The sequence below is a fragment of the Orbicella franksi genome, chromosome 11 (assembly GCF_964199315.1).
Source record: "Orbicella franksi chromosome 11, jaOrbFran1.1, whole genome shotgun sequence".
Taxonomy (NCBI): domain Eukaryota; kingdom Metazoa; phylum Cnidaria; class Anthozoa; order Scleractinia; family Merulinidae; genus Orbicella; species Orbicella franksi.
This window is the reverse complement of record NC_138155.1, coordinates 7,276,755-7,298,469: the sequence shown is the minus strand read 5'-3', so window position 1 is coordinate 7,298,469 and position 21,715 is coordinate 7,276,755. Positions and strand designations below refer to the sequence as shown.

General features: G+C 37.5%; 1 long non-coding RNA gene across 1 annotated transcript; it reads left to right on the top strand.

Annotated features, from left to right (window-relative positions):
- Positions 1 to 14,029: 14,029 nt before the first annotated feature.
- On the top strand, positions 14,030 to 15,839 carry LOC145502498 (uncharacterized). Its single transcript, XR_014051344.1, has 3 exons — positions 14,030 to 14,322; positions 14,505 to 14,862; positions 15,572 to 15,839. It is a non-coding gene; the product is annotated as an uncharacterized LOC145502498 (long non-coding RNA).
- The last annotated feature ends 5,876 nt before the right edge of the window (positions 15,840 to 21,715 follow it).

The following is a 21,715-nucleotide window of genomic DNA, read 5'->3' as shown; positions in this document are numbered from 1 at the left end:
GTAGTTTTGATTCCTGTTTCATTGACCAGCGAATGTTCTAGATTCGCTAAGTTTCCCAAACAGAGAGATTTGGACTCCATACAGCATCCTCTAGGCTTCATTTTCATTTCCGCGTACCTTTCAGTTTTCAGCGTGGTAGAGATGTTGAATTTCGCGTGCAAAACGGTGGGAGGCAGGTGAATTGGTTTTTGGATCGACGGGTTAGTGTAGGTTATCTCATGGGGCCGAGTAAAAGTAATTTTAATATCACGGGTGTTTTCAGAAGTTGCTGGAATTGCCCGAGTCGCGCAGAGACGAGGGCAATTTCAGCTACTTCTGAAAACACAAGTGATGTTAATCCTTGATTTCACGAGGACCAATTGCGATTACTTGTTAATGAATTGAAATAGAAGGAAAAATACTGAATTTCTGAATGCACTCTTGAGTAATCAGTGATAGGAAGCCATTTAATGCTGACAAAGAATCAATCGCCACAAACGCACGAATGAGCTGAATGAAATTTTATTTTTGCATAAAGATACCAGGACATTGACAACCAGGCCTGCTAACAAACTTTTAACTTTGAAAATATAAAGTTAGTGCTTTTTTAAACAAAGTTAAAACGTTCAAGACCCTTTCAGATCACTCAGAATCTGATTCTTCCATCAAGAAACGCTTTTATTCTCGCCTTATATCACTTGTGCTCTTCTGAACGGCATCATTCCCTGCGATGTTCAAGGTGACGCTGCATTGACTGAAATTAGGCCGGGAGCACACCAAGATGCAGTGGAATTTGCAGAATAAAGTTGACTTAAAGCGTCTCTTGAAGGAACAGGACCAGTGTTGTCAATGGCTCGTGAAATGATCTGCTGCTCCCTTTCGTCTCCTGAGTCGTAATCGTCAAGCCCGTTGGCAGATGCGTGGCCTGTGATATTCTTTGTCTCACACTTCGGGATACCAGAACTTTTCAACTTCTTTTAATACCACGGTTTTTCGTGCACTATGGTTGGTTAAACTCTTCTTGGGACACAGATCCTTCAGCGGCGAGTTCTTTTTCATGTTTTTCATGATTGTGTTTATGGTGTTCTTTCCCATTAGGGTTTTCTTGTACCAAACGCTTGAAACCGGCTTGTCGATGACAGAGAGGTAAAACAGACCGCTTTTCTTCTTTTCGCTTGGTCGCTTCCCCAGATATCGTTTGAACAACATGACGGATGCGTACCACTGAAATCTCACAGACATGAGGGGTGACAATTAACAAGATTACAACGCTACAGTGGGAAAATTTAATTGTAAAAATAAAAAAGAAAGTACCAATTCTCAACGGAGCTTTTACTCCAGGAAAAACGTTTAAAAACCCTGAAACAAGTAATACAAAGAAACAGAAATAGCATAGTTAAAATTCCCAACTGGCTGAAGGCAGACCAGTTGGCTAATAACAGACCACGCGAAGTAAGGCAATGCTTGGTTGGAGTGAAATATGTTTTTCAGTAAATGGCCGGTCCGAGATGAAAAGAAGAATTCTAATTCGAGCAGAACTAGAGGGGTGCACATTTTGCACTGCGGAACAGCAATATGGAGAGTGATAAATCGATTGCTGTGAACTGCTTTTTTGAAAACAAGCAAGTCACAAGAAAACAGTTTTTTTTTTTTTTTTTCTGAGCAGAAACCTTTTTCATTCATATCTGGGCATGTCGAAAATTTTGAGCTCAGTCTTTTGTTTGTTTGTTTGTTTGTTTGCTGTGTGTATTGTTTTGAGGAAGGACTCTCAAACTGAGTTCTCTTCCGTTTTGTTTTGTCATTTGGTTAACCTATGACTAGTCTTAATGCAAGTGTGCTGGAAATGTTTCCATCGGGAAGACTGGAGAGTATCTTGGAAAATAACCTGTCATCCAGAAACACATTTTAGAACAAAAAAGACGAGATTTATTTTACCAAGTTTTTGGAACAATGGAGATATGGGTGAGTGAATATGAGAAGGCCACAAAACATCTCGAGAATTCTCTCACGGCTTGTGATCTGGAGAGACATTGAAGACCGAAATGGTTAGGAGTAGTTCCAGTGATATACGAAATAGGGTATATTTGAACTGCGTAGAAAAATGTAAAGACATGCATAATCATCGCAGTTTTATTCACAACTCAAACGGCTGTGAAAATAAAGCCGGAAAAAATATGCTTCAACGGGATCCCGTTCGAATTCAAGCCTGTTTTTTTGTTTTTGTTTTTTTGTTTTTGTTTTTTTGTTTTTGTTGTTGTTGTTGTTTTGTTTGTTTCTTGTTGTTTTTCCATGTGTTTAAATGGATTAGCCTCCGTAGTCATCGCAGTTTTATTCAGAACTCAAGCAGCTGTGAAAAAGAAGCAGGAAAAAATATGCTTGAACGGAATCCCGTTCAAGCCTGATTGTTTTTCATGTGTTTAAATGGATTAGCCTCCTTGACGAAAGTCATAAAATTGTGTATCGATCCGTTAGAATGAAAAGAAGGCTTCATAGAGTTTCAGTTCAAATTCTTACATAGACGTGTACCAACCAATAACTTCTTATTTAGAATAGGTCTACAAGGCGATGAAAAGTGCAGTTTTTCTCACACCTACTCTGAGTCAATAATTCATCTTTTTTGGTCATGCCGCCAAGCATCTCACTTTTGGAATAAACTTACTGAATGGCTGAAAAACTTAAATTTACTTCCTAGAGATTATGCTTTGACAAATATTACTGCTTTGGGTCTGAGGCCAGTTATCTCTCAATTTGCGCTTCTTATCAATTACTGCTTTCTCTTAGCACGATATCACATATGGCTCGCTAAAACAAAAGATAATCATCCAAATCTTACGCATTTCATATGCACACTAAAATCACAATATGAAATAGAAAAAAAAAGTGGAGACACAAAGAAATGGAAACCTCGTGCAGGATATATGAGGATTTAATTATTATTTTAGATTATATTTTCTATACCTATCGGTATCTATCTCCTACCCATTAGTCTATTTCTAATCTCCTGTCAGATGCATAACTCATTTTACCTTTAATGTACCACATGCCTTTGGTCTGTTTTTTTTTATTTTTATTTTTATTTTTATTTTATGTTTTTATGGTACAACCTCAAGCTGTAATGATAACTATCTATTTTTCTTCTTCTTTTCATTGCCCCTTGTCGTCACTTCATTTGTTAGTAGTGTAAGTCTTGTAACTGTATTTAATATTAATAGTGTAAATAATTAGAGCAATATAATGTAAATAGAGCTAGTGTTGTAAGTAAGCATTGTTTCCCTTATGTTATTGCAAATAAACAAATCAAAACAAAAAATCATTGGCTAGGAGAAGAAAAATTGGGAACGGACGTACACCACTTGTTTCTTATCTAAACCTCTGTGTTGAATTCAGTTTATCTCTTGGCAGTTAGAGCAAGCTAACGAATGTAAACAGAACTTTATCATCGTCAAAGCCATTATCACAAGGAAGAGGAAGACAGCCATGAAGTTTCGCGAATTAGAAAGAAAAGAAACGATGACAAGTGGCCCAAAATGAACCTTTCTATCTGTTACAAACCTATCCTTGCTCCCTTATTCTAACTTTCAGCTGAGAAAGAGCGCGTTTCTTTAACATGTAGCTAAGCTCTGAGTCTTTCCATGTCAACTGGTCTTAGCTGATACCTCAGAAATGGGTTAGAATTTTGGCCGATTGTTGAAAAATCTCCGAAATTTTATATGGGTAATCAAACGAAAAATTCTATATAATTAAAAAAAAAAGGGGGGGGGGGAATTATTCGCATTTCGATACAGTTAAAGTAACATTTTTGTTTAATTTTAAGACTCAAGCAGTTCAAGGCCTGATCAGGAATATAAAGTAGATTTATGATTAGGCAACCATATCTCTCGTTATATTTGGTTCATCAAGCTGGAATTTTCCCTGATTATTAAACTTGGCGTTCTCACGTGTCCCGTGATCATTTTGTTAAAATTCAATAAATCGGCTAATTGGTGGCAAATTTGAATTGTAGTGTTCAATAAATGTGCGTTTTCGATGCAAATTTAAATGATCTATCTTGCTACGTTTTAAATGATAATTTTTAAATTTCCTTGATTCCAAGGTTAGAAGATATAGACGATCAAGCATTTTCTTGAAAAAACTACCTTTGACTCCATAAAATCTTTATGCGAAAAGAGGGACGGTGTCTTTAGAAATATAACTGTTAAATTATATCTACAAGTAAAAGTCTTGGACCCAGGCCTTAAAGTACTTATGAAATATACTATTTGATTACCTTTTAATAATTATCATGTTTGACAAATTGCACTTACGATCATGGGTCTTTGAGTTGTCTGTTGTCTGCAGAAATTTCGCGCCAAACGTTGTCATGGCAATTTTATAATTTTACATACGAAATGATAAATCAAGGGCGCTGGAATTTGGCGCCAAAATTAATGCGTAAATTGTCACCCGTGATATTAACTTAGTAACCTGGCCCGGATTGTGCGAAAGGTGAATAACGCTATCTACCGGATAAATTACCATTCAGTTGATAGGGTGGTTTGTTTTGTTAACACCTATCCACTGGATAGTGTTATCCAACCTTTGAACAACTTGGGCCTGGATTCTATCACCCCTATCCAGAAACCCTCTCGTTGTAAATTGCAATCCGTCAAAACAGAACTTGGGAAAGTTATAGAGACTCGGGTGTGACGTAATCTCGTCTGGCAGAATCCCTTTGATCTCATTTATTACCTAATAACCAAAAACGAAACTTAATTGGCTTATTAAATTAATACGAGGTTCCCCCTCTGTAGATAGTATTTTTCGCCTATTTCATCTGATCTCTCACTGGATTAAAATTACTCCCTTTAACACTGCTGGCGGACAGAAGAAATTGTAAGACTGTTTCGCTTATTCCAAATAATATAAATAAGAAAAGACAAAAGGCAGAAAAGCTGCTGTGACACTAGAACAACTTCTGAGAATAACGTGACAAATCTGAGTCAACTTTTTTTTTGAAATTTCACCTCTTATTGGAAAGAAGGAATAGGTGTGTTACTAGAGAGCTTCAACAAACCACTAATGCAATGCAATAATCAAATCAGCAACCTGAAATGGCCAAAACAAGGGTGTTTTGGAACGAAAGTGAAACTCGAGGCTATGCTTTTTTCTGTTTCTTTTAGGAGTTAAACGCTCTTTGCATATTCAGCTGGAGCAAGTTCTCAAACCAAAGACACAACTGATGATTATAAACGCGAGATTCTTAATTAACAGTCGAGTAAAACGCAACTTTTCGAAAATTTAAGGCGGCTCTGAACCCTGAGTACAATTTTTTTAAACTTTGCCAAAATTAGCGTCTTATTTTGCTAATCAAAATCCCCTAATAAAAATGGGGGTCAACCAGCTCGTTTTTGAATTACTACTTGAAGCATTTAATGCTAGAATTAAGGGTGTTAAAAATTATGCAGGTCTTGTTATATAGCTGGCGTTTTTTCCGCTACAGCGCGCCCACTCATTGGGTAATTCATGGTCACATGACATCTAACAATGAAACTGCCCGCAGTGAAAACAATGAAACATTGCGGAAACTATGACGTCGATCGGGAAACAGTTCACTGTTACCAGCGAAATTCTGACTGCTGTTGCGCGTCATCAGAGGGTGCAGTTGAAGGTGGCCTGATATTGTTTGAATCTCAGCGCGTTTTTCGAAATTTGCTTTCGTTTTGTTTTGCTATATAACAAATCACTTAATGACTGGTCCATGGGGGAAGAGTGAATTTTGTTTCCCTCGAATCTCAATGTTTTCCTCAACTTCGTCTTGGGAAACATTGAGATTCTCGGGAAACAAAATTCACTCTTCCCCTCGGGACCAGTCATTAAGTGTAAGTGTAAGTGTAAAGTGTTAAATATTTCTCTATGGTAACCTATTGTGTCACGAAAATGATAACAACGCGTTCACCAATGATTGGGCAATATTTAGATACCATGATTATGGCAACAAGTGATAAAGAATGGTTAAAATAAAATATAATTCTTGGAAAATGCTGGAAACTGTGTCGAGCCACCTAAGGTGCTCATTTTTCGTTGTCACCAATTAAAAAAAACAGGTTGTCGAATTGTTTTGGTTCTTTAGCGGGGAAGGGGCAGCGAAAGAGATTTCACTTTCTGAATACCTTTACGCGTCTCATGTCATTTTTTTTAAAATCCTGCAGAAATTTAAAAGTAGTATTAACTGTTTTTTGATATGCTGAAAGCTCACCAGTAACTTGTACGAAAGATATCCTATTCAAATTTTACAAAATGTGAGTCATGCATATACGTACAGTACCTGTGACTTGAATTGTGAATGAAACACGATGGGAAAATGAAAAGTGCGGCTGTGCAGCAACGGCAAATGCTATTGTAAGTAAAAATAAGACGGTGCCAAAAAAAAAAAAAAAAAAGAAAAAGAAAAAAAAATCAAGGTATATATAGCTATATCATTTGACCATCAATAACTTGAGCCACGTTGGTCAACATGTGACAGTTCAAAACATTCAGTACTGTAGTCCCGGCAAAACATTGAAACTACTAGTCGCATGAAGTCCATGAACTCTGTAGCAGTAGCCCGACGTTATTCCTTTTGAAACCCGCAAAGTTCGCAGTAAATGGACCGATTTCCTGTTGCTTTGCTTTGCTTTGTTCTGTTTCACTTTACGTCTATAGTCAAATTTGATTAAAATAAACACTGTATGAACAGAAACACGAAAGTAGAAATATAGCAAACTCCGATTTTTTTTTTTCTTATTTTCGTTCCTTTGTTCCCAAGTCCTGATGACTTGAACTCTCAAAAACTCGAAGCTTTTTTAATTTTCCTTGAAGGTTCGAGATATCGGGAGCCGACTGTAAATCGCCTCAAGGAGCAGTCACAGACATATTCAATTGTTCTTCTCGTAAAAATGACTAAAACTTAGTTTTAGTCATTTTGAAACAGTTTTTACTTAACCACTTTTTACCTCAGTTAGTAGTAGCATTTTTAATCCTAGTTATAGCTTCAAACTTTAGTTTCAGTCTCACGATTTTAACTTATATTATTTCTGTATTTTAGACATCAAATTAATATTTTAGACTTTTATTTTTTTTTTTTTACAGGACCCTCCGGAAAATCACCTCTAGGCGATTGGAGGCCTTCTCTAAAATTAATAACTTATTATTGTAATTATTATGTTATTAGTTTTTAATGTGCAATTGTTTTCAATAAACCCTGACTACTCCGACCTAATATAAATCAATCATGCCATTTTGAGCAGGGAATTTTTCTTGAGTATTATGCCAAGTTCCTAGTGAATAGCAGTTTCAAAATATCATGAGCAGGATGCTCAAACAACAAAGTCCAAGTGTGACCATTTTTTTTTTCCAAGTGTGACCCAATTTCAAAACGTGTGACCGACACGAGCGCTCAGTAATAGAATTAACAATGATAAGGCAGATGGCCATTGCTATAGCTTTGCCTGGATTTAAAGATCTTGTAACTTCGGTGACCCCTACTTTTCTTCCTAGAAACAGATTTTATTTGCAATTATCTCCACATTGTCAAAAAATGAACGAAAAATCAATGTGGGAAGTTAAAAGAAAATTCAAGATTTCTGTCCACGGGACATCGATTCCTGCCATCTTGAGGCTGCAAGGCGTGTGAAACTATGGTCGCTAAATGGGAACTTGTTTTTTAAGGAACCTCACCAGTTGATTAAATTCAATTAATATGTCCACTTAAACAGTATTTGGCAGAGGACATTTCACTTCTAAGATCTAATTGCAATAGTTTTGGGCTTACAGACACTGTGTCCTTATTCCTTAACGAAGTCCGATTTTTTCACATTTAGGATGTTCTTCCGAGCGTGTTCAAGCTGTTCAAAATTAACAAAAAAATATGTTATTGACAGTCATCATTTCTTTGTTCTCTGTTGCTTAGTGGATTTCTGATCATAGCTTAGATATGCTGATTCCATGGCTTTCAATGACGATATAAAATGGGGTTGACAAGCTTACACGACTTCTACGGCTCGTGACATTTGTACACTTGTCGTTCTCTGTTCAGTCAATCGACCTTTTTTTGTCGCTTCACTCGTGTTTATGAAGGGCACTCCATGTTGTGTAACAACGAGGAATTTTAAGCAGAGATGAGCCGTTAGACCGTGCCATGGGAAATTTTTATTCGTCATAGGTCTGCATGGTTTCCGCTGTTATCTGCATGTCGCTTCGTAGAGTTTGACACCTCTGTAATTTGCAATGTGTTTGTGCATTGTTTCATAAGAGTTCATTTCTATTGCAATATATGCTTTTAAGTCTACACGAGTTTGTTTTTGACAGACGAAGGCTCTCGGAACGAGATTGTTTTGCAAAATTTTTACCTAATCTTCTGGAATCTATCATTTTGATAAAAAAAAAAAAAAAAAAAAAAAAGCTTTTTTAGCAAAGTAAGCCCTTATTGTTTCTGCGCATCCTCACTGCGCACGCAAATTCACACGCCACGTCATGCATGACAGCGCGCGCTAAGTAATAAAATTAACAATGATTAGGCAGATGGCCATTGCTTTAGCTTTGCCCGCATTTAAAGATCTTGGACGTTCGGTGACCTCTACTTTTCTTCCCAGAAACGGATTTTATTTACAATTATCTCCACATTGTCAAAAAAATGAACAACAACAACAACAAAAAATCAATGTGGGAAGTTAAAAAAAAAAAAAAAAACAATTCAAGATTGCTGTCCACGGGAGGCTGCAAGGCGCGTAAAACTATGGTCGCTAAATTGGAACTTGTTTTCTAAGGAACCTCACCAGTTGACTTAATTCAGTTAATAGGTCCACTTAAGCAATATTTGGCAGAGAACATTTCACTTGCAAGATCTAATTGCAATATTCTTGTGCTTACAGACACTGTGGCCTTATTCCTCAACGAAGTCCGATTTTTTCACATTTAGGATGTTCTTCCGAACGTGTTCAAGATGCTCAGAATTAAAAAAAAAAAATGTTATTGACAGTCATTATATCTTTGTTTTCTGTTGCTTAGTGGATTTCTGGTCATAGTTTAGATATACTGATTCTATGGCTTTCAATGGCAATGTAAACTGAGGGTAATTAGCCTACACGACTTCTACGGTTCGTGACATTTGTACAGTTGTCGTTCTCTGTTCGGTCTCTCGACCTTTTTTGTCGCTTCACTCGTGTTTATGAAGGGCACTTCATGTTGTGTAACAACGAGGAATTTTAAGTAGAGTTGAGCCGTTAGACCGTGCTATGGGAAATTTTTATTGGTCATAGGTCTGCATGGTTTCCGCTGTTATCTACATGTCGCTTCGTAGAGTTTGACACCTCTGTAATTTGCTATGTGTTTATGCATTGTTTAGGCTCGTTTCTATTGTAAGATGTGATTTTAAGTCTACACGAATTTGCTTTTGACAAACGAAGGCTCTGGGAACGAGATTGTATCGCACAATTTTGTACCTAATCTTCTGGAAATCTATCTTTTTGATAAAAAATAAAATAGCTTTTTTTAGCAAATTTAGGCCTATTTAGCGTTATGGCAGCCAAAGAACTGATTAAACTGTTAAAACGGCGTTGCTTAATAAAAAATTGGTAGGCAAAGTGTAAAACAAGTTCACTTTCCGCTATAATCGTGAATTTTTCAATGCATTTCACACGTTTTGCTACAAATTGTTGCTTTACATTTCCAGTTATCTTTTTACGTTATTTTGTGGTATTATGTTTCAGCGCCGTAGTTCTGGAAAAAAAAAAAAAAAGAAAAGAAAAAGAAAATCTTTCATGCAATAATTTCAGACAGAAAAAAAGGCCGATGTAATTTAATCCCTATGCTACAACTACTCACCATGCACACATTTCTCTCAGTAAATAACCTTATTTTTGTAACTAGCTGTGTAAAACAAGCTATCAATTACGTGCTTTGTGTCACGCACCCCGCGAGAAGTGGTAAAACTAATAAAATTGTCACGTATTTAGTGTACAAAGAACCATCAAACATTTCTCTTTTTAAGTCATTTCATTATAAAAAAAAATATATTTACAAGACGGAGACATTTCATAGCGGGAATTTAATATTTTAGCTTCTTAAGGATATTTTTTTCTCCATAAGGAGATAATCCACAATGGCATGGTTTGTTTTTGTATCGTACGCAACGTTTTGCAGCATTTTTAAGAATTCCTCCTTTTATGGATCAAGATAAGTTTTTAATAGGAAACCGAAATTCAAGTTCACCTTTGCCAACCTTTTAAGTGAACGTCCAGTTTGGAAGTCATATAGGTTTTTCTTAGCTAAACCAGGAACATGGTTCAGGCAGATTAAAGAACACCGCCGTTGTTAAGTTCGGCTAGAATTCCAAAACAGCTGAGGTTAACAAATCACAAGAAGACCCATGGTTCACCTTAACCAATCACAGAACATTGCAGACCAGGAACGTGCTTTATTATATATATAGCGTGTTTTTATTTGTAAGCTCCACTTAGTGATCTGAAGCCAGCCAAACCACAGTGATTAAAGAGTGTTGTGACAAAAATTGAGAAGTCGGTGCTCCTTGTTGAAGTCCTCCCAGAGCTCTCAGTAAAATCTGTCTCGCAACACTGAATACGAAGCTAATGGCTTTAGGCCGGAGCTTATCCCGGTTTCTGTAGCAAGAAGCGACTAAGGGTATTTCTACTCCCGTCTGGATGGATGCCAGGCCATCGCAGGGTTACCCCCCAGCATTAAGTTTGCCGGTACCCATTTATACATCCGGGTGGAGAGAGGCACTGTGAAAGTAAAGTGGCTTGCCCAAGAACACAGCACAATGTCTCCGGCCAGGACTCAAATCCGGACCGCTTGATCCAGCATGTGGCCACCCACCTCCCATCGATGCTGCAATAATTGTATCAAACAAATGCCCAAACATTGGTGAACAAGTGGTGGCCGTTTTCGTGATGCAAACGAATATCCCATCATGGCAAGAACGCCCTCGTTCACCGTTAATTTTACCAAACGGTGAATACCAGGTAAATCCTGTATTAACTGCCCGTTTTCTGATATCGGAAAACGTTCTGTTAATTCGGCGTTTTCCTTGTGTGAACGCCAGGAAAACATGAAGCTAATTAACTGTTTTCATGCTCTTGAAAAACGCCGGTGGACACCTTGTTTTCCATTGCGTTTTCTTTCGTTTTCCCGAGAGGATTAATGTAGTGTTTGCAGGAGGTTTTCGAAGTCTAAATGCTGACGGTTAACACCAGGAAAACTACACGTTCACTAGCAATTTTCCCGCATTAGAAAACTTCTATTGAACACCCCGTTTTGATACGCATTCACCGTAGTTTTCCCGAGCGGGTAAATGCAGGATAAGCTGGTATCTCATCAATTGAGTATACAGTCAACTCTGTCTTATCAGATACCTTTTTTGACAGACATCTGGTGTTGGTTCAGGGTGTTTTTCAGTCATTTTACTGCAACTTACCTCTCCATAAGACAGACAACAGCCACTTTGAAATCATTAAAATGTAAGTGATAAATATGATAGCAAATTATGATTTAGGGAAGCAAAGCTTTTATTAATCATCGACTATAAACAGACTTGAAACAGACATACACATATTCGTCTTGCATAGTTTCAACTTTATTATGCCAGAATTACTGGCATCGCATCACCGTGACTTGCCATAAGGTGGGCACCTCTCTCACTGCTAGGGCCGGTCTCAATAGACCCTTTTCATAAATGGCTGCCAATTTAAAATTTTTTTGTATACATTTTAATTAGCCTCACTAGACTCGTTTGAGAGTGAAAATTCTTTTGAATTATTAACTCCCAAACAAGGTTACTCCGGCTAATTTTAATACTCAGAAATGAATCTATAATTGGGAGCCATTTATGAAAAGGATCTATGGCGTCCATCTCACAGAGTTGACTGCATTGCATATCTTCATCCTTTCGTAATCATAAGTACTCAAGAAGTAGCACACAGACAACCGTCCGTCTTAGAGAGGTATCCAGCTTATAGAGATTCGAAGTAGTGTGACACCAGTAATTCTGAGATAATAAAGCTGAACCCTTTTTTATCAAAACCAACAAATTGGAACTAAAATAATATTAGAAAAGAAGACTCCTGGTACTAAAAGACATAAGCTCCTCCCCCTAATTTTGCATTCACTCCAAAAATGCCTGCTTTACGCTCTGACAGTATTCTACAATACCTACTGTTCGAATTAGCGGGGTTCAACTGTAGAACAATTATTCGCACAGACATTGCGACCCTATGGCTGTTCCATGCAACTGTTTGTAGTGTTAACCGTTGTACTGAAAGTAAGTCGATGTAAGGCAAAGATTCAGTAAGTCCCATGATGTCTTCTGTCGGTAACGGTAGTTAAACAGTAGATTGTTGTATAGCGGTCTCGGTACACTGTAACGCCAATTGAAGTGGAATACTGGTGAACAGTGATTTCACATCAAAAGACACAAGTTTGTAGTTGTCAGGTATCTGTACTGTCTTAATAGCGTCAATAAAGTTCTCCGTAGATTGTAGTTTGCGTCCTGATTTGTCAGTAAGGGGCTGCAGTATGGTCGTCAAGTACTTGTACCAGGTGTACGTCTTGTAGAAGTGCCCATTAAGAGAGAGTTGACTTTATTCTAACAAAAGCTTTTAATATTATTGGCTATTGTATTATTTCAACTCAATCATACCAAAATCTTTCTTTGCAGGTCTTCATCAAAAGCATGAAAGTCGCCTCAAGAATTGAAAAGCAAGCACTTCAACAGCTAGACCCAAACTTCATGAGCGATAAGAAGATGGAGAACACCTGGCAGGCACCTGGATAGTGCGATCTCCACCATGGTGCAGTCCACGACTGTCGTCAATGTTGCAGAAGTTGCATGAGAAAATTAACGACCAGCCTTCTTCACACCCCCAAAACAGCAGAGTTCGAGGAACACCCTCTTCACCAGCATGGACAGTGTGTGCTGATGACAGAAAGAACCCATGAGAGGTCATCCTCTCCAATGCCAACAATTCCACCTCGTCCCCAGTCATCTCGAACTCAGTCTCCCTTAGAGTATGACAGTGGAGACAAAAATGATGAAAATTTGGACACTTTATCTCCAGAGAGTCCTCTAAGAATTTCTAGGCAAAGAAGGAGTGCTCAAGCATTACAGGACTAAGCCACTGGTTTTAAATATTGTAAGTTTAATTCCATGTTACACATTTCCTGTAAACATGCTTAATTTATGCAGTTTTATAGAGCATGATTATGGCAACCAAGTGTTGGGAATCCAAAGTATTGCTTCAAATCGCATTATCTAAGATTGCATTTGTTTTAAACAGGCCTACTTTTGCTAATGACTAAAGCTTCCATACAGGAATTTTCCAAGTAGTTTTGTAAGGAAAGTGTACACAAGGCCATCGGAGACATAAAATAGTCAATGCTGACTCAACATATGTTCAAAACCCACCTTGTGTAGTATGATACTGAAATACACTTGCAAATTAGTGTTTTAGTATCCGAGTCGCTGTTTGGAACAAAAATTGAATCAAGTGGCCTTTACAACAAAGAGTAGATACATTTTATTATTCTGTATCATCAAATAATTTATTTTGATTAGCTTTACTGTAATTCAAATTAGAATTTTTGCTATAACAGCTAAGCTGGTTTTATTTTCATGTAGCTTTTGTGACCACCATCCAGATCATTTATCAGAGTCTTATTTTTAAGAGCAATGCATTGCGAGTGGCATTAACTGAACAAAATGATACACAGTTTTCTTAGTAAGATAGGCTGAATGTTCTTGTTGGGTGGGTGATTGTGCGCCTGTCGAATAGATATTTTTAAATAATATTCCCTTAAAGGGTCAAATGAAAGAACTTTCTTGCTAAACTATGTATGGTTATAATTTGTTTGTTAGAGTGGGAAAACACAGTTAAAATTACCCTCGTATTTTATGTGAATAATCGTACATCTGTAGATAGTAAACAGCGCTACACAATTTTAAATAAATCTTATTTTTAGAATTAGCGATGCCTCTTGTTTTTGCTGTTTTGACTGGGGATGGGAACGAGCTTTAGTCCCCTGGACATTGGTAGCCAGCAGGTCGTGGGACTGTAGAAAGTTCAAAAGAATCTCGAACACGGGGTGCACGAGTGGGCTGCCAGATCCACTTGAAGCCCGCGTTATAACTTTGCAGCGGTAGATTTTGAGATGAGTCCGCTGGTCGTAGTTGCGTTTTGCGTTCCATCACGTGCGAGCAAAGTTCTTCGATCTGTGGTTACGTGCCCGCTTTTTTTTTCCATTTCTGATAAATTTCGACGGTATGTGTGGCGAATATGCTATAAAGGTCATCGTTGGAAACAGGTCGATATACTGGTAAGTTCTGTTTTTCTTATTTTATTGGAAACTTTGATAGTTAGCAGTTTCTTCTCGTCGTTTTACCAGAAGCTTGATTTCGCGCCTGACAGTCTTTGTCTACGTGTTGTTTGCGATCGCTCAAAAATGATAGGGTTGCCTCAGTCCAATTTTACATTGAAAAGTCTTATTTTTTTCAACAGAATGCGTTTGTCGAGTGGAAATGTTTATATTGGACCTTATTCACCAGTGACATGACTCAGAAGTGGATTTATTGGAAGGTGACAGAAAGGATCCGTCAGAACGACACTCGTTTCTCATTCTCCTAGATTGGCTCATCGAGGATTGTTGTCCATTAAGCCCTTACACTCAAAAGAAGATTACATACCTGGTTTCAGTTTGCACCAATCTCGATTGTATGAGAGTGGAATTTTTTTCAGTATCTGCAAGACGATTTCGAGGTTTTACCGCGTTACGGTTTTGTATAACACACTAGATACGGCGGTACTGATTGTTGGCGCTTTCCACCAACCTAGCGGAGAACTTTGACAGTTGCCTCAGGTTAGTTTTTATTTTTTTTGTGTAGTTTATTTGTTTCATTGATGAAATATTATGATGATTATTTAACAACGGACCTATGACTATTAAACGGTTAATTCAAAGGTCATGGTACTCTATTTACGGTATTAACCTCTTGACAGGACAACTTCAAGGGGTAGATTGTTCACTATATACTGTCATATTTAAATGTGTCGAACTTCACCGTAAATTAAGTTGATCGGCAGATTCTCGAGCTGTTAATTGCGAATATTTCGATCAAGTGTTCTCTTTTGTCAGACATTTTCTTGACCACAAATTTCCCACTCTTTGTTTGATGCTGAGTCGGCCGGTCGCGTCCTCAAAAAGCGCGGGAATTTTGCCGCTCGTGTTGCAATTTTCCGGCTCAATGGTTACGACTTGTTTGATTTCTTGCGGAATGCCAAAACAAAGGTAGTGCATTTAATTGTCGGGTTTTGCTTTGTTTTGCTTTTAATAAATGTTATTTTCAAGGCAATTGGCTTCAGCTGCTAGCTAAATATATTCGTTTTTCTATGTTTGAAGAAGCACAGTTGTTCGTCGGTCAAAACCGAGAGGTGTTGTATGGCCAGAAGTAGATGAGGAGGAAAAAAGTAGCTTGCTTTCGCCAATGCAGTTTTTCCTGATTTGGTTTCATCATTAAAAAAGGAGACACTTAAGGAATTTTTGGTCTTAAAAAATTAATGCATTTCAGAAGCCCAGAAGAAAAAAGACATTAAGAGGAAGAAGAATTGAGAAGAAGGGAAGAGTTAAAGGAAAGAGTGGAAAGAGAAAGGCTAAAGAAATTAACCAAAAAAAAGAGAATAAATTTGTGAAATGAAATTTGTCAAATGACAATAAATTTGTAAACAACTGATTCATACAGCTGTAACTGTGGCTTATTGTGTTTTGCAAGCCTCTCCCAAAATAATCGGCCTCTTACAAGCCATTGGACCATTCATAACTCAAAGCAATATTACACTTAGCCAGTACAAAACTCTGAAAAACTTACATGAGCAAGTCATGACTGGTTTTGGTTTTATCTCTGATTTGTTGAGAAAGTGGTGCAAGTTTTTTTATGCCAATCTTTATAGCTCGACGCACTTAGTGTAGCTACCCAACAAACTTTTTTAACAAGTTAGTTAGCTCTGTATCGTGCCGCAAACACCACAGCTTTGCTTACAAATGAGATCAACAGTTCTGTGGTGATGTTTTTAACATTGAAAGGAGGCTGTGTTACCGGTCAAAGAAATTCTTGCTCTCTGGTTGGCTATTAAACTTGTGAAAAAAGTTTGTTGGGTGGCTACACTAAGGCGCATCGCACTGTAAGCAAATGGATGAAAAACTTAAGTAAATGCAAATTACTTTCCCCACTCAAGGGAACATTACTTCACTGGGACTTGTGCAACTTGTTAAGATTATTTGTGCAATATTGATTAAAATTAAAAGTGCAATTTTATTCCCAGACAAAGATGTGCTATAAAGACTCCAATGAAATCGTTTTTATACACATTTGCATGTCTGTAAATTTTTCCATATTTAGCAGTGTTTTGCACCATGATACAACTGCCCCTCAGGTTTTAATAAGACGACAACATGGAACTATTTATATGCTTATTTCAACTAACACTTTCATTTAATTGTCTATTTGTTGAGATCTCTCATTTAATGCCTTATATTAAATATAATTTTAAAATAGCAGTAAACAAGGAAACTAGCTTCATAGATGTACATGTAATGTAAAAATCCTACAATTATAAGGTTAAATAATACTGTGGTATTCTGTGGTAATTGCAGTAGTTAAAATGGTTATGTACATTTATCATTTAAAATAGTCACATAATACCAATGATGAAGCACTGCATAACATTATTATACACCAGGGTACTACTATGGTCCTGTGTAGACAACTGCATTTTCTTATTTCTGTACATTGCTTACTGGCCATCAAAATAATCATGCCTTAAATGTAAATGCCAATTCTCTAAAAGAATAGTTAAATGCCAAACCAGTTAGTGGCAGTTGCCCTAAATGAGAGAAATGGTTTTGATTGTGTGATACTATACCCCTAGGCCTACATGGTGTAAGGGAAATTGATTTCCTATACTACTGCAGTTTTCTGTTGTTACAAGATGTGTTAACATTTATGACATACAAAAATTAAGCAAATCCATAATGGCACATATTGATGTGAATTATGTGAAAGCACTGAATGATGTGGATGGAACTTTTTGTGGAGCAGGCTAAACTAGGCTTCATGTATATGATTCGTGATGTACTAATTTGAAGATAAATCCTCGGTAAAAGGTTTTCAGAAAAGTATATTATAGAACCAATGTAATATTGGTAAATAGTATTGGCAAATAGTATTGTATTGTATTCTTGTGTTTTCGCCATTTCATGTTATTGTATTGTGTGACTTACATTGCACTTGTTGATTGACATGTATGATAAAGTTCTCCTCATGATCAGCTATAAATTAAGACTTAAAGTATATTGCTACTGCCTGCATCACTATAGCTACAGGAATAATTATTACAGTTTGAAAAAAAAAAAACCAACATTTCTCCACATGTCAGCTGGTTACAGTTTATCTGAATCGTATAATATTTTAGTGCAATATGCCTTAAGTCCCCATTTATTATGGAAGCTTGGCAACTTTTCCATTTTCAATATAGAAACTATTCTTCTGTTGTAATTACAATTGCATCTGATCTGTTTCTGTGTTTAGGTTTCCTGAAGTTTGTCAGGGTGGAGTTGCCTTTAAGCCACTGGCTCTTGACTACCAGTGCCAAGCGATCACATGTATTAATATTTTCGTGTAGTTGCATAAGTCCTTTCAAGCCTGTTGACCTCTGGGTGTATACTCTCTGAGCAGTGTTCAGCTTCCATGCCCATGGTGTTCTTGGAAATGGCTTTCTCAGGGACATGGAAAGTTAACAGATGAAATTTTTGAAGCAAGTTGGTGTTTGGAAAGTTTACAGGAAACCAGTGACCAAAGCTAGCACACCGGACCGCAAGGAAGGCTACCTCATGGTGACAGAGAGGAGTACTGGGCATATGGGCTTTAAGCTATGCAACCTGAAAGAAGTTTATGTCAACTCTGATAATAGTAAAAAAAATCTGACAAACAGTGGGTTGAGCTTTTTTTCATTTTGATGTCAAAAATGTTACAGGCTGTTGTTTTTGTTATACTGTCTAGTACTGATACAGTGTAGATTTTAGGATGGTAGGCAATCACTTTATGTGAAACTATTTCTCTTTTATGTCTTTGGTAACCTGTATTAAATTAAAATGCTTTGCAGAGCTGAGATAATGGCACGCACTGGGCTAGTAGGATGAATTAAGTTCTTTTTTATCCATGCAGGCTTCACACTAATTCATTATTTTGCTGCATTGTTGCAAAATGCACATGTAACAACTGAAAATTTTCAATTTTGTTTTCCAAATAAAACATCTTTGTAGTTGTTACTCATCTGCTTAAGTGTAAAAGACTTTATGATGTTCAGACCTCCCTCTGAAAATGACTTCAGAAACTGATCCTTGTTTCTGTTAATCGATGTTGCAGTCTGATGTATGACATCATCTGCCATCTTTGTTTCTGATGCTACACTCTCTACAAATTTCTTAATGACTTGACTCCTTTTTTTCAATGTGCTAGGAGATACAGATGAACTTCCAGTCTGTGGCTGGAAAACTGGCATTAACTTGATAGGCTTTCCTTTTGATTGGTTTGCATAGATGAGGCCTGAATTACTCTGCCCAGTCTTCGTTTTGATGAGACTCATAAATACCTGCAGGTAACATAAGCCTTAGGCTACTTACAGCGAAGTGTTTGTTCAGGATGGAAGGTAATTCCAATGATGCTCATGCTATTCCTCTTTTCATTCAATCAAAGATTTCACCTGTAAATATAATCTATTTTGACGCAGTTGTGAATCTCAGGCATGATATTTGGAAAAAAAAAAAACTAGCCCCTTCGCCTATCAGAGCTCTTTTCACTAGGTCAAATGAAATTCATGGTACAACACAAGGCATGCCGCAAAAGGGAATTATCTTCGGAAGGAAGTTAAGTCGGAAATTTTCAAACGCTCTTTTTCGAGAACTGGAGCGATATTATGGAATTAAATTTCTCCAGACTGGAGAGATTTATCTAAACCAATCTTTAAGACAAAAATTCGTAGATTTTTATTTGAGACTCTTTCAGATAGGGATGACTATGCTGAAGTCGACACCCTGACTCAGGTTCTTAAATTTAATTCCTGATTAATTTTAACCCATAGTTTAGTTTATCTCTATTAAATCATAGCTCCTAGTGTCAATCAAAATATGTAAATGTACTTGTATTAAACGGTTTTGTAAATCCTTCTGATAAGTAGCTGCATAACAATCTAATTTTTTTTTTTTAATATAAATATAGATGTGGCCCGCCTAGATTAGCCCAGGCTACCTGCGGGTTGGCTATTATTAAGCATTTTTAACTTAATCTGTATATCTATTTCTGTAAAAATTGTAAATATGCGAGTCATAATAAAGTTGTTGCTGTACAAGAAAATTCCTGCGAACACAGGAAGACACGATATTTTCCAAAAGTTCATCGAACGGTGAACATTGGAAAACAAGCATTTTATTGAATTCACGCGCGTTTGCCGTCAGGGAAAATTAATGCAAGAAAAGCACAAGAAAACTTCTGAAAACGCAAGAACACACAATACTTTTCGTGCGTTTACCGAACGGTGAACGCTGGGAAACATGCGTTTTCTTGAATTCCCTTGAATTCGCCGTCTCGGAAAATACAAGAAAACAGGAGAAAACTTCTGTAAACGCGGGAATGCACTATGCTTTCCTTACGTTAACCAAGCTGTGCATCCTGGTAAACAGTGTGTTTTGCGAAATTTACCGGCATTTGCCGTTCTGAAAACACGGGAGAACGCCGGTTTTCAATTGTTAACCCCGGATGAACGTGAAGTTTTACACCGGGAAAACATCTGTGAACACAGGCAAACAAGACATTCGCCAAGTGTTAACAGACCGGTTTTGGTCACTAAATTTTGCATGTTTTTAACCAGACGTGGGACCGTAAGTTTGGGATTTTTTTGGCCGGTTTAGAAACCTAATTCAAGAAAAAAATCCCACCACGTTTCTAGGCTTACCATAAGCTATCTCTGGGAGGGATATGAAACATTTTAATTTTTTTTTCATGTGCCACGTCTGGCTCTTCGTTAGTGGACATTCCCTTTGGAGTCCTTTCATTCAGCGGTACTAGTGTTAAACTCAAATCTTGTCTATTTTGTGTAAATTACGTGAAAAACTCATCCACAAAGGTGATTGGTAGCTGTTAGGGGAAAAAGGAACTCGAATTAGGGCCTTAGGGATTGTGCAATAATTACCTGGAGGGGGAGGGGGACCTCGTGGTCGACCAGTTTCTACATATCACGTGACTGACTCTGACTGATTGTGTGGGGGTGGGGTAAACCCTACACTTGCAGAAGCTCCCTTTAGCAGTTCATAAGGTTTAAGTTATATAGATGCTTTCATTAAAAGCTAAAGGAAATATAGCGACAATTGACTAATTCTCCCTAGCCCACTGATTGGCACAAATGTCGTTTGACGCTACTTGGGAGAATTTGTAGAGGTATTGTAGGCTGTGGTAGCCTGAAAAATTCTAAACACTCCGAAAAATAATTTACGTGTGCTTCTTTCCAAGTGACTGAAAGTTTCCCGAGTTCTAAGGCTATACTTATGATTAAGACGTCTTCTATATCAGTTATATGGTAAGAAACAACGATTCAGTTCAGGAGTAGGCAGGGCAAGTGTCGCGCATGCAATGTAGTGAATTCTCAAAGATTGTTATATGGTGGCTACGCTATTGTACTCGACAATGCACCAAAAGGACAGAGATCTGTCGTCACCAGGGTCGTCGTTCTCAGGAATAAGGGTAACACTATTGGATGAAGAGCATATCGGAAAGAATGAATTTTCCTTTACTTGAAGCTATTACTAAGGAATTAATTTGACTAAAGTTATTTAAACATGTTTGGAGAAAAAAAAAAACTTACCCATTGCAGATTTATCTTTTAGTAACCAGCACCACAGGTTTTTGGACAAGCATTGATAGTAGCGGACGGGTTGCTGTAGCAGTCGTCGCTTATGTTGAGGCAGTCCCACCTGTGATCCTCACAGGGTTCTTTGAAAAAGCAAGCAAATCAAACTCAAACATTATACCGGTATAATTTCGAGTAAAATACAGGGGCACAAGCTTTATGCCGGTCAAAAATAAAAAGTGCAATTTTGCCGGCATAACAGTGCCGTTTTTGGATGAAACAACTATTAAGTTGTTTGTACCCCTGTGTTACACTGAGATACCGCGCTGTAGTTTATCTGGAGACTACGTTCTATCACTGACCTACCATAGTATACGGAATCGTTGGCAAGGCGCTTTACAGCCTTCCAATTTGATCCCAAGGTTAAACGAGGTGGAAACCTACTTGTAGCCTCTTTCGCAGCAGAAGGACCAATTGAAGCTGAGAAGGCTAGATTACAAAGCACTTACCGCAAGGGACGGCACAGGCGATGGGGCATTCACGTAATGTTGCATACGGGTTAGAGTGACAATGACCGTCCCGTGACAATGCGTTACAGTCCGAACGCGAATCGTAACATCCACCTAGTAAAGAATTGAGCATTTGCATAATTAATTTTAAACCTTTGCACAGACTGTAGTTAGATAATCGATCAATGAGAATTAAATCAACGCGACACAACCTTATTGACAGACTAAACTGATACAAAGTAAGTATTAAGAGTCATCCAAAATGAGTCTTTTTTTTATCATTAAATAGATCTGTTTCCATGTCTG